General features: G+C 34.5%; 1 non-coding gene across 1 annotated transcript; it reads left to right on the top strand.

Moving 5' to 3' along the window:
* Positions 1-11,889: 11,889 nt before the first annotated feature.
* Positions 11,890-11,996, top strand: LOC131171682 (small nucleolar RNA R71). The gene has a single exon (XR_009142340.1). It is a non-coding gene; the product is annotated as a small nucleolar RNA R71 (small nucleolar RNA).
* The last annotated feature ends 1,357 nt before the right edge of the window (positions 11,997-13,353 follow it).

The following is a 13,353-nucleotide window of genomic DNA, read 5'->3' on the forward strand; positions in this document are numbered from 1 at the left end:
ATTGAGGGGCAGATGAAATTTTACTAGGACAAGCTAGCCGAGCAGACTCGTGTTCTGGCCGAGCGAGCTCGTGTTCCGGAAGAAGTTTAGGCGCTTCGGACCGATGAAGTTGCTCACCTCACTCATCTCACTGAGGAGCTCAAGGCGAAAGAAGAAGAGATGGTGACAGGAGTGGCCGGTGCTTATGTGAATGCTCACAGGGATCTCTTGGCCGAGCTCAAGAAGCGTTATCCAGAGGAGGACTTCTCCTGGATGGCTGACTTGGCTCCCTAAGACGAAGACGAGGATAGTGAGGAGGAGGCCGAGGGTGAGGGAGAAGGTGAGCAAAATGTGGATCAGGCTGGGGGTGATCCTCCAGCTGAATGACTTGTACAAATTTTTTAAATGAAATGAAAATTTCCCTTTTGTTGAATGAATGTGATCAGTAAATCTCTAAATTGCACAAGCACTTGATTGTCTGAGCATATTTAAACAACTAAAAGTGATTATTAATCTGTGTTAGAGATCGGAAAACACAATAAGCACGAGATCAACTGGGGATCAGCGCTAAACGGGACTTGATTAAAATTGGAAATTTGACTTGAACACTTAAGATCGAGACTATCACTAAACCAGATCGAAACCTTGACTTTATTATTCCTAAACTTTTAAAAGGGAGAATGGCAATAAAACTGACGACATAAAGATCTAGTGTTTTGACAAGAGAGAGATCAGGAATGTAATTGGTGGGTTAGGGAATTTTGACTATTAGTTTGAGAGGTCGGTGAGGCCTTAGATAATATGGGGACTTAGTATTGATTTGATTCCTTCAGAGGAGAGATCGGAAAAGTGATTGGCTGGCAAAGGAGGGCCATGTGTCGGGGATCGGCTTCAAGGTTTGTTGATTTCGGGGGATCAGCCAAAATATGGTGTCGACACTAGCCATAGGCAAAGGTGGATTTCCTTCCAAAATTTGAGCATATTCTGTAGCTTCTTCAATCTCATCCCCTTTTTTTATGTTGTGAACCAAACAAGCTTCTAAGGGATCTTCAGGATATTGCATTTTGAACACTTCTGTGACTACTTCATCTAACACATCAATTCTCAAGCATGAATTTAAATCATCTTTCTTTTTCATTGCTTGAAATAGATAAAGTTCAACTTTTTCTTCCCCAACTACTTGTTAGTAGTATGCCCTAGAGCATATCATTTAGTATGTATCTTGTACATGTTTTCTTAATAAAAGGCATTTTCACTTTTTCGTTTACATAATATATTTATGTGTAATAGAAAAGGCCCATTGATATTTTGTTAGAAATTCTATTCTTAAGTTGTTAAGAATATGAGTGACAGTATTTCTAGCATAAAGTATCATAAATAGGTTTACAATCGAGGATACTTCATAATAAGAACATGACTTATCTAGAAAGATTGTAATCATGTTTGTTCCCAAGTTATTTATATGAGATGTAAATAAGATGGAATAGTGAGTCTCATGCCATATAACAAACATGATAGGCACTTATACATGATAAGTAGGCCGAACCAGTGACATTTATGATAAGCACATGGAGTTTACTATTGTCAATGTATTGTCATAAATCATATTAGTGCATATAATCTTTAAACCTGAGATAGCACAGTTATCTTGTATGTAGGTGGTTTGAGTTTGATATTGCTTTCATACTTGTACTGTGTATTGGTGTATGGGCATGTGTTGGCTCCTACTAGTTATATATGGAGGTAGGTGTTGATCAAGATGGAATCTGTTACCCTAGATAAATAGGAATAAAATCCTATGTTCATTTAATTATTCTTGATGTTTCAAGTTCCTGACCAGGACAGATAGATTTAATTAGAAAAGAGTTTCTGATGAGAAAATCTTTTTAATCAAGAACTAGAATTAAAAGAGAACATAATATTCATAGCAAATGGGGTTTGACATAAACCATGACTCCAGCTCGAATTGGGATTTTGTAACAGAGAGATTCTAGTGCATGGTAACATATGATTATAGGTTCATTTAAGGTTAATCTTATTACTGATTGGGTGGCTATGGCATGCTATGCTAGGTGTTAACCATAGTCTATAAGCTGCATAAAATGATTTAGAGAAATCATTTATGGTAAGAAATAGTTCTGATGATATTAAGAGTTTATATCATGTCTCATTGCCAATTAGTAATGAGCTTAACAAGTCACACACATACACAAGTAATCACCAAATTAAATAGGATTTAATTAATTAATTAAAGAGTTTAATTGATTAATTAAATAGGTTTGGTTTGCAATTAGATTACAAAGTCCCTAGCATGGCTTGAAACCAAATCTAGGTTAATGGATGTATAGTATAAATTAAATTTGTATTTAAAGTATTTAAATATGAATTTAATTATGAGAAATTAATTAATAGAGATTAATTAATTAATTTATATTTGATATAAATTGATTAGAGAAGAGAAATCATTATTTTGGGTTAAGAACTCAAAATTAAGACACAAGGGTATTTTGGTCTTTTCACAGGGTAACATGTGGCACCATGAGATGGTGACACATGGCACTACACATAAGCTTGCCAATTGTCTTTTAATCATGTAAGATGATCAAAGACAAGATTAAATCTTAGTTTGACACTTGGCACAATGTGATTGGGTCAATTAAACTAAGAGCCAATCAGAAGGTGACATGTGGCAAGGGTTTTAAGTGATGACCTAATTATATAATGTGTTGTTATGAAAGAAACAAAAGCAAGCTGTTGGATTCTCATTGTGGCTGCCACCCTTGGAGGCTCCTCTTCCATTGTTCTTCTTCTCTTATTAATTCAAAGAGAATTCCATCAATTCCTTTGAATTAAAATTCCTATAAATTGTTTCTAGTGTTCTGTATGCATCTAAAACACCTCTAAAGGCAAAACCTTATTTTCTAATTAATTGGAAAGGCTTGAGAAGCTATTCAAGGGGCTGCCATTGGTGATCTTGGTGTGGACAAGCTAGAGGGACAACATTTGGTATCCTAAGCGCATCCCAAAGGTGCCACACTGCAGTGCATCAAAAAGGTTAGTGCACTTGTTCTTGATCTAATATAGGGTTCTAATGAATTAATCTGTTAATTCTAAAATCTTAAATGAAAAATGTAGATCCAAAACTATATTAAAATAGTTTTAATATGCTTTTTATCATTGAAATCAAATAGATAAAAATGAATCTTGCATGATGCATGTGACCCTAGATGAAAAATTTTGAATTTCAATGATCTAAACTTATGTTTTTCATGCTTCCGCTCCTTTAATTGGTATCAGAGCCACTATATTTGCCATTTAGATTGTTGATTATATGATTTAATTATGTGATTTGATCATGAGATGATTGATCCATTGCTAGTTGCAAAAGATGTGTGGCGGCACACATGGTGAAGCCACCATAGGTGGCGGCAACCATGCTCCTCCAATGGTAGTGCAAGGTTTGGTTTTAAATTCTGTAATTTTTGTATGATCTAAGGCATATCCCATGACTAATTAAAGTGTTTAATTAGTAGTTTTATTCACACAATTAAATTATGATTCAGATCTGAATTTTTAAAAATTGTTTGAATGTGATTCAAATCTGAATTTTTAAAGTTGTTTGAATGTGATTCAAATCTGAATTTTTAAAGTTATTTGAATGTGATTCAAATATGAATTTTTAAAGTTGTTTGAATATGATTCAAATCTGAATTTTTAAATTTTTTTGAATGCGATTCTAATCTAAATTTTTAAGTTGAATATGAGATATTTAATTTAATTTAAGTATGTATTTTTTATTTAATTATTAAATAGTGATATGCATGATGGATGATCATGGACTATAAAAGACCAATGTGATTGGATTTATTTCTTTTATGTTTTTTTAGGTTGTAAATTAATTAATATATTTTAATTTATTTTGGGGCATGTATTATAAACGTTATAATATTTTTTTTGTTGTAATTTCATTTATTTAGTTCTTGTAAATTCGCCTTGGTATGCCAAGGATTACTATGTAATTGGATTACAAGAAGATCAAGGAGGTCAAAAGCATTGGTGGGACCAGTGGGAGGAATTCAAGATCAAGTGTTGATTATGTACTCCTTCAGCAACTCTTGTAAAATGAATGAATGAAATGCACCTAGGAATACCCTGATTCAATTCTTGGTGGCTCAGAATTGAATCCCTTAGAAAGTCCATGATCATACCATATTTATTTATTATTTATGAATGCATGAGATGTATGGAAATGTATGCAAGTATATGATATATGCATGCCAAATGGATAATGTGCAAAGTGAGACCTTAATAGTAATTAAGACGATCACAAAATCTTCCAAACAAAAGATTAAGTTGGAAATGCTATAATTAAAGTAATTATAACATGGGCCCTTCATTGGGGTAATTATTTTAAGAAATTTTAATAGTTGCATATGATGAAATTAATTTAAGAGATTTTCTTAAGAATAATTATTAAGCATGAGATGTTGTAAATATGTAAATGGTTTGGTGGCCAATAATGGATGTGCCTGAGAATATTAAAATTATTTGCATGTTTACTGACTCAATGGGATCAACTTAACTAATGCAAGATAAGTCAATAATGGATGTGCCTGAGATTTTGAGCATTAGGGGCTAGGTAAAGGATTGAACCTCAGATGAGATGTGATGGGCAAGGAGTTGCTCACTTATAGTTTATTGTAATTCCAATAATAGATGTGCCTGAGGATGATCAATAAGATTATAAGAATTCAATCACCCACTAGAAATCCATCCAACTAGGATTTTCATTTTCTACTTTGGAAGTGTAGGATTTGCTAAGTTAGTGGGAGGACCAATTTGATTAAAAGACCATAATCATTTTGGTTAATTACATGATATATTTACTAATTAATCTGGTTATTTTCTGTAATTAATTTTCTGATAATAATGAGCATAGAGAACAACCACCACCATCTAATATCCTTGCAAGCATACTTGATTGCAATAGGTTGACAGGACCTAATCTGTCTGATTGGCTAAGAAATTTGAAGCTTGTCCTGAACCTTGAAATTATAAGATATGTTCTAGACTCACAGGTTCCTGGTCCCTTACCTCTAGAGGCCACTCAAAAGGAACTAGCAAATAGTAACAGCTTGCGTTCTCGAGATGTTAGACTCCGGATTGGCGATGGCTCAACTGTTGAAGCTTTAGCCATAGGATCTAAATCTTTTTACATGCCTGGACATGTTTTGTGTTTGGATAATATTTTATATGTGCATGATGCTTTTAAGAACATCATTTCTATATCTAGTTTGACTAGAAATGGCTATGAATTTCAATTCACAGATGATATTTGTAATATTTATTTTAGAAATAAATATGTTGGTTTGGGTTATATGAATAATGGTCTTTATTATTTGGATAATAAAGATAAACACAAAATGAATGCAAGTGATCTAAATGAATGCAATGCCATGGTGAAAATTAACTCAAGTTCAAAATATATTTGGCACTTAAGGTTAGGTCATATTGCAGAAGATAGGATTGCAAAATTGGAGAAAATGGGGATTCTATCCTCATTGGGTTCTGAACCTACTCCAACCAGTGAATCCTGCCTTCAAGGCAAAATGACCAGATCACCTTTTGTTTGACAAGGGCTAAGAGCTGAAAATATTTTGGAGCTAATACATAGTGATGTATGTGGTCCATTTAAAGAAATGGCTAGAGGTGGTTTTCATTACTTTATTACCTTTACTGATGATTAATCAAGGTTTGAGTATTTGTATTTGATGAAATACATACATGAATCCTTTGAAAAGTTCAAAGAATTTAAATCTAAAGTAGAAAATCATACAGGAAAAAGTATTAAAGCTCTTCGATCAGATCGTGGAGGTGAATACTTGAGTACTAAATTTGATGAATACTTAAGAGAGCATTGCATTGTTTCTCAGCTGAGTCCTCCAGGAACACCACAGCTGAATGGTGTATCTGAAAGGAGAAATCGTACCCTATTGGATATGGTACGTAGTATGATGAGCTATACTAATATGCCAATCTCCTTTTGGGGATTTGCATTAGAATCAGCTTTGCATATTCTGAATAGGATTCCATCAAAATCAGTATCTTCCACACCTTATGAGATATGGCATGGAAGAAAACCAAGCCTTAAGCATGTTAAGATTTGGGGTTGTCCAGCTTATATAAAAAAGTTGAACATAGATAAATTGAAAACCAGATCAGAAAATGGTTGATTTGTTGGATATCCAAAAGATAGTTTTGGATATTATTTTTATTTGCCTATATCACAAAAGGTTGTGGTAAGTAGAGATGCCACATTTCTTGAACAATAGTTTGTTCAAGAAGGAGGCAAAGGAAGGCAAATAGAGTTAGAATTGGAGAATTCTGACCAACCAACAGATCAGATGGATATAGATCCATCTAGTTAACCTGCACCTATTAATGAAACATCTACAATTTTTCCTCGTAAATTAACCAGGGTATCTCACCCACCAGTGAGATATGGTTTCCTTCATGAAGAAGAACAAGAGTTGTCTACTCATAAAGAAGTAGATTATGGAGATGATCCACTTACCTATGAAGAAGCTATATCAGATATAGACTCTTCAAAATGGATTGATGCTATGAAATTCGAGATTGATTCCATGTATAAGAATCAAGTTTGGGATCTTCTTGACCCACCAGAAGGTATTGTACCTATAGGGAATAAATGGATTTTCAAGAAGAAAATTGGTTCTGATGGAAAGGTAGAGACCTATAAAGCAAGGCTAGTAGCGAAAGGGTTTCGCCAAAGGCAAGGAATCGACTATGAGGAGACTTTCTCGCCTGTTTCCATGCTTAAATAAATTAGGATTCTATTAGCAATAGCTGCATACTATGATTATAAGATTTAGCAGATGGATGTCAAAATAGCTTTTCTCAATGGATACATTGAAGAAAACATTTTCATGGAATAACCTAGGGGTTTTGAATCCCAAGATGGTTCCAAAGTGCGCAAGCTAAAGCAATCCATTTATGGGTTAAAACAAACTTCGAGGAGTTGCAACATCCATTTTTATGAAGCCATTAAGTCATTTGGTTTTATCAAAAATGAGGATGAGCCATATGTATATAAGAAGGTTAGTGATAGTGCTATCACTATCCTTGTCTTATATGTGGATAATATTCTATTGATAGGTAATGATACAGGTATGTTGACAACTATAAAGGTATAGTTGTCAAATACATTCTCCATGAAAGACTTAGGGGAGGCAACCTATATTCTTAGGATTCGCATCTATAGAGATAGAGCGAAAAAAAAAAATAATTGGTTTATCCCAAAGTCTATACTTAGAAAAGGTGTTAGAGAGGTTTAACATGCTTGATTCCAAGAGAGGATTGTTACCAGTGAGACATGGTATCCACCTTTCTAAAAAGATGTCTCCAAAGACACCTGAAGAAAAAGATAAAATGGCCAGAATTCCATATACTTCGGCTATTGGAAGTTGATGTATGCAATGTTGTGTACTAGGCCGGATATCACATATGATGTTAGTTTGACTAGTAGGTATCAATCCAATCCAGGTTTGGAACACTGGATAGCTGTCAAGAATATCCTTAAGTACTTGAGAAGAACTAAGGATTTATTCTTGATTTATGGAGGTGGAGACTTGCAATTGGATGGTTATACTGATTCTGATTTCCAATCAAATATCAATGATAGAAAGTCTACATCTGGGTATGTGTTCATTTGTAATGGAGGTGCAGTCAGTTGGAAGAGTTCCAAATAGAATATGACTGTAGATTCCACTACCGAGGCTGAGTATATTACTGCATCAGATGCTACAAAGGAAGCTGTTTGGATAAAGAAGTTCCTGACAGAACTTGCAATAGTTCCTTCCAATGAGCCAGCAGTTCCACTTTACTGTGATAACAATGGAGCAGCCATATAGGCTAAGGAACCCTGGTCTTACCAAAAATCCAAACACATAGAAAGGTGCTACCACATTATCAGAGAAATAGTTGGGCGAGGCGATGTAGCCATGCAGAAAATAGCATCAGCTGAAAATCCAGTGGATCCATTCACTAAGCCTATGTCACAGACTCAGCTAGACCGATATCTTGAGAAGATGGGTCTAAGATATTATAATGAATGGCTCTAGCGCTAGTGGGAGATTGTTAGTAGTATGCCCTAGAGCATATCATTTAGTATGTATCTTGTACATGTTTTATTAATAAAAGGCATTTTCACTTTTTCGTTTACATAATATATTTATGTGTAATAGAAAAGGTCCATTGATATTTTGTTAGAAATTCTATTCTTAAGTTGTTAAGAATATGAGTGACAGTATTTCTAGCACAAAGTATCATAAATAGGTTTACAATCGAGGATACTTCACAATAAGGACATGACTTATCTAGAAAGATTATAATCATGTTTATTCCCAAGTTATTTATATGAGATGTAAATAAGATAGAATAGTGAGTCTCATGCCATATAACAAACATGATAGGCACTTGCACATGATAAGTAGGCCGAACCAGTGACATTTATGATAAGCACATGGAGTTTACTCTTGTTAATGTATTGTCATAAATCATATTAGCGCATATAATCTTTAGGCCTGAGATAGCACAGTTATCTTGTATATAGTTGGTTTGAGTTTGATACTGCTTTCATACTTGTACTGTGTATGGGTATATGGGCATGTGTTGGCTCCTACTAGTTATATATGAAGGTAGGTGTTGATCAAGATGGAATCTATTACCCTAAGTAAATAGGGATAAAATCCTATGTTCATTTAATTGTTCTTGATGTTTCAAGTTCCTGGCCAGGACAGATAGATTTAATCATAAAAGAGTTTCTGATGATAAAATCTTTTTAATTAAGAATTGGAATTAAAAGAGAACATAATATTCATAGCAAATGGGGTTTGACATAAACCATGACTCCAACTCGAATTGAGATTTTGTAACAGAGAGATTCTAGTGCATGGTAACATATGATTATAGGTTCATTTAAGGTAAACCTTATTACTGATTGGGTGGCTATAGCATGCTATGCTAGGTGTTAACCATAGTCTATGAGCTGCATAAAATGATTTAGAGAAATCATTTATGGTAAGAAAGAGTTCTGATGATATTAAGAGTTGATATCATGTCTCATTGCCAATTAGTGATGAGCCTAGTAATTCACACACATACACAAGTAATCACCAAATTAAATATGATTTAATTAATTAATTAAAGAGTTTAATTGATTAATTAAATAGGTTTGATTTGCAATTAGATTGCAAAGTCCCTAGCATGGCTTGAAACTAAATCTAGATTAATGGATGTATAGTATAAATTAAATTTATATTTAAAGTGTTTAAATATGAATTTAATTATGAGAAATTAATTAATAGAGATTAATTAATTAATTTATATTTGATATAAATTGATTAGAGAAGAGAAATCATTATTTTGGGTTAAGAACTCAAAATTAAGACACAAGAGTATTTTGGTCATTTCATAGGGTGACATATGGCACCATGAGATGGTGACACATGGCACTACACATAAGCTTGCCAATTGTCTTTTAATCATGTAAGATGATCAAAGACAAGATTAAATCTTAGTTTGACACTTGGCACAATGTGATTGGGTCAATTAAACTAAGAGCCAATCAGAAGGTGACATGTGGCAAGGGTTTTAAGTGATGACCTAATTACATAATGTGTTGTTATGAAAGAAACAGAAGCAAGCTGCTGGATTCTCATTGTGGCTGCCACCCTTGGAGGCTCCTCTTCCATTGTTCTTCTTCTCTCATTAATTCAAAGAAATTTCCATTAATTCCTTTGAATTAAAATTGCTATAAATTATTTCTAGTGTTCTGTATACATCTAAAACACCTTTAAAGGCAAAAACCTAATTTTCTAATTAATTGGAAAGGCTTGAGAAGCTGTTCAAGGGGCTGCTATTGGTGATCTTAGTGTGGACAAGCTAAAGGGACAACATCTGGTGTCCTAGGCGCATCCCAAAGGTGCCAAACACATTGCAGTGCATCAAAAAGATTAGTGCACTTATTCTTGATCTAATCTAGGGTTCTAATGAATTAATCTGTTAATTCTAAAATTTTAAATGGAAAATGTAGATCCAAAAACATATTAAAATAGTTTTAATATGCTGTTTATCATTGAAATCAAATAGATAAAAATGAATCTTGCATGATGCATGTGACCCTAGATGAAAAATTTTGAATTTCAATGATCTAAACTTATGTTTTTTATGCTTCCCCTCCTTCACTTCTAATGTAAGCCTTCCATTCTTTACATCAATCATAGTTCTAGCAGTAGCAAGGAAAGGTCTACCAAGAATAATAGGAATGTGTACATCCTCTTCCATTTCCAATACTACAAAGTCTACCAGTATAAAAATTTTCCAACTTTCAGAGGAGCATTCTCAATCACCCCTAGTGAAAATTTAATAGACCTATCTTCTAACTGTAGTGAAATGGTGGTAGGCTTCGTTTCTCCAATCTTCATCTTCTCATAGATAGACAATAGCATTAGACTAACACTGGCTCCAAGATCACATAAAGCCTAATCTATACTGATATCCCTAATGTGACATGGTATGGAAAAACTACCAGGATCTTTCAGTTTGGGTGGAAGCTTATTTTGCAAAATAGCACTGCTTTCTTCTGTGAGAGCTACAGCATCAAATTCTTCCAACTTCTTCTTGTTAGACAAAATCTCCTTCAAAAATTTAGCATATGAAGGCATTTGAGCTAAGGCATCAGTGAAAGGAATAGTCACATGCAAAGACTTCAATACCTCCAAAAACTTCCCAAATTGTTTATCCAACTTTGCTTTCTGGAACCTTTATGGGAATGGTAAAGGTGGCATGTAGGCTTTAGGTGCTACATATTTAGGCTCTTCCTCTTCACTCTCTCTCTTTTTACTTCCTTTTTCTTCCACTGAACTTTCTTTCTCAGCTTCAACTTTAACCTTAGCTTCAATTTTTTCATCTTCTTCTCTATTTTTCTCTTCTTCAACTTTCTCTTCAATCTTTTTATCTCCACTCTCCAATATTTTTCCACTTCTCAATGTAATAGCCTTGCAGTGCTCCCTTGAATTTTCTGGTTGGCTAGGAAGCTTCCCAAATGCTTTGTTGTTTGAAGTGCTAGCTTGTTGAGCTATTTGGTTCTCGAACATCTTATTGTGTGTTGCCATTTGATCCACTTTAGATGCTAATTGAGAAATCATTTCTTGTTGACTTTGATGGCTCACAAGTAGAGTCTCAATCATGGCTTCCAATCTAGCTGTCTTGTCTAGTTGTGCTTGTTGTGGTGGAGCATATGCATTTTGAGGTTTAGAAATTCCAGGAGGAGGGCCTCTATTCTGCTGAAAATTCTGATGTTGTTGACACCTAGAAGGTTGCTGAAAATTCTGGTGTTGTCCTTGTCTACCTTCCCAAGAGAAATTGGTGTGGTTTCTCCATGCTGGATCATAAGTTGCAGAAAATGGGTTACTGCCTGGTCTTTGATTGTAGTTCCCCACATAATCCACTTGCTCACTTGAAAAATCTTGATTAAGTGTAGAAAAATTAGCTGCACAATTGACATTTGCAGCTTTAACTTCTACTGAATTACTTAAACCTCCAGCTGAAGAATCTACTTTCATGCTTAGCTTGTCCATCTTCCTTCTTAAAGCATCAAACTTAGCATTAATCATATTCATGGCATCAAGCTCAAACATACCAGGTAGTTTCTTGATCTCATTCCTCTCACAAATCCACTGTTAGTTGTTATAAGTAATTTTATCTAGAGCAGAAAAAGCTTCCTCTTCAGATTTCTCCATAAGATCACCTCCAGAAGATGCATCAATTGTACTTCTAATAGCTGGTGAAACTCTATTGTAAAAGTGTTGAACAAGCATCCACTTAGGAATCCCATGATGTGGACATCTCCTTTGCAAATCCTTGTACCTCTCCCATGCTTCATACAAGCTCTCATCATCTCTAGGTTTGAAAGAATTCAGTTCATTTCTTAGCTTAGCTGTCTTGCTTAGTGGAAAATATTGAGCCAAAAATGCATGAGAAAGTTCATCCCATGTTGTGATAGAACCCAGTGGCAAAGAATGTAACCACTCTGTAGCTAAGTCCTTCAAAGAAAAAGGGAATAATCTGAGTTGAATTGCATCATCAGAAACTCCATTTATCTTCAATATACCACTGATCTCAAGAAAGTATGCTAAATGAACATGTGAACTTTCACTTGGACTTCCCCTAAATTGTGATTGTTGTACCATTTAACATAGTGCAGGCTTTAATTCAAAATTATTAGCTTCTACTCTTGGTCTTGTGATACTTGGCATGAAATCCCCAATGTTAGGATAGGCGTGATCCTTCACAGAATGGTTGTTATTATTGTTGGCCATTTCTTCTTGTAGTTGCTCTTTTTGACACCCCTTACCCGGCTACAGTATATCCGAGTAAGATATGTCACACGGTGTACCGGCACACTCTATTTTAACTTAATTAATCTTTGTCATAGTTTTGAATATAGTTTATGAAATATAATTTATTTAAGCCATTTATCGAAATTATTATTTATTTGAGGTTCCGAAAATTTTAAAGAAAATCCGGCAGAGTACCGGCTAAAAATGGAGAAAACAGTTCTTCGGAACCTGTGAAAAACACTTCCAATATTCATGTCTCATCATCTCAAACTCCAATATCAAAATCTCAACAACATTTCTCAATTTCAGTTCTCAACAACCTTTTCATTTCTCAAACATCCATTTCTCAAAATACTCATATGCAAACAATAAATAAATGCTCAAAATTTGCAATCATGACCATAACTTTCATTATTTACATGAACATCAAAATACATTACATAGATCCAAATACATATGAGAAAATAAAAATTTAGTTATAAAATGCCAAAATGACACCTAGTGTCCTACCAATGCAATCGCAAGTTGAGGTGACACGGACATCGTGCGTAATCTGCAGGATGGACTCACCCAGTCTGCGGTCTACTGGGCTCACGATCTGTATCTCCAGAACCTACGCGTGGCAAAAGCAACGTGCTAAGCAATAATGCTTAGTGGTGCAATAATAAAATAAAAGAAATAGCAAGAAAATAAATATGTAGTGAATGTATATGTTTAATTTGTTTTGAATTTGTATGTCATTAACTTCGTCCACTTTCATTCATTTGATTGCCCAAGTAACCTACACTAGATGACTGGACTGGATAAACGGGTAAACTGGCACTGGGTATCAAGTAGCTCGGGCCGTCACACCATCGGTCACATATGCATCTCCGGCAATGAGCGGCTAACAAGCTGTGATAATATCAGGCACAAGGCCAAATCTCAATGCAAGGTCAGAATGGCTAAAAGC

Source organism: Hevea brasiliensis, chromosome 12 (genome assembly GCF_030052815.1).
Source record: "Hevea brasiliensis isolate MT/VB/25A 57/8 chromosome 12, ASM3005281v1, whole genome shotgun sequence".
In the NCBI taxonomy this organism is placed as follows: Eukaryota; Viridiplantae; Streptophyta; class Magnoliopsida; order Malpighiales; family Euphorbiaceae; genus Hevea; species Hevea brasiliensis.